Source organism: Condylura cristata, unplaced genomic scaffold, assembly GCF_000260355.1.
Source record: "Condylura cristata isolate star-nosed mole 26May11 unplaced genomic scaffold, ConCri1.0 scaffold00041, whole genome shotgun sequence".
Classification (NCBI taxonomy): domain Eukaryota; kingdom Metazoa; phylum Chordata; class Mammalia; order Eulipotyphla; family Talpidae; genus Condylura; species Condylura cristata.
The window spans coordinates 7,136,670-7,137,915 of NW_004567142.1; positions in this window are offsets into that span (position 1 = coordinate 7,136,670).

Sequence of the window (1,246 nt, forward strand, 5' to 3'; positions counted from 1 at the left end):
AGATTTATTTATTTGTGCATACAGAACTGGGGTACAGGCCAGAGGTGCAGGGGCAGTGAGAGGCTTCATCAGAGACAGTGGGGAGCAGGACAGGCAGGTCAGCAAAATACACTGCTGGGGGGAGCAGCGGGCGAGATGGGCAGTTCTGCTCCGCCCAGTGGCAACATCAGCACTCACCCGATTTCCTCTGGGGCCGGGGATTGAACTCACACTGAAGCCAAGCGGCTGCGGCCCCTTGCAGCGCTGTGTTCCAACCCGCTGAGCCACAGGGAGGGCGTGTGCACGTGTCTCAGTCAAATCCTCACCCCTCTTTAACACCAGAAAAACAACACTACTGTGGGCTGAGGGTAGCCTGTGCCTCGGGAAGCCACAGTGATGTCTCTGCCCCTCGCTCACCAGACCTGTAACAAGCAGGGTGAGGGGAACCCCAGAACCCCTTAGCTGGCAGTCTCTACATAGGTTCTGCCTTCTGCTGTATCAAGACAAAACACACCCTACCCACAAGCCCCCCGATGGAAGGGGCTTTAAGGCTTCAGGGCGCAGCGAGAACAACTGAGTCAGTTTGGACGTCACCTGCGGCCTCGCGGGTAAACGCCCGCCTCAGAGGTTGGCCCAGAGCAGACCCCGACCCGCATGTCCACCCCTCTAACGCGCCTCCTGCTGGGTCCCCAGGGAGGGGCGGGGGCCGGGTGGCCACACAGGAGAGCAAGTCAGAAGAGCCCAAGGGCCCTCCCCGCGGGCCACACCCACGTCAGGGTCCAGTAGCGTGTCCCGTCCCCGGGCCCAGGCCGGACGACAGTGCAGCTTCTTTGCGTGTCTGCACCCCCCTCCTCGGGGCTCGTCCCCTGGCCGTCGCCCTCCTCCGGCCCTGTCAGTGACCTCCTCCCTGCTCCCTGCTGCGCACCGCCCTGATGGGGAGCAACCTGGGGCCCCCCGTCACCCCTGGATGGAGGCTGGGGTGCTGCGGCCTCACGCAGGGAGAGGCTTGTTTGGAGACACAACAGGGAGGCCAGGCAGGGCCTCGGCTGCACACACCTGAGCCCGCTGAGGTGGCGCCGTCTGGGCGCCCCAGGGGCCCTGCTCGCTAATTGCCTCCAGCGCTCCCACCTGCGGGGGTGTGGGGGGTGCGCGAAGCCGGGGACAGCGGCTCCTGCAGACGTCCCTGCGGGTGTGACAAGGTGACGGGTCAGCGGGGAGGGCAGCAGGCCGACCCTATAACTGGGCGCCCCGGCTCTCCCTGCACAGC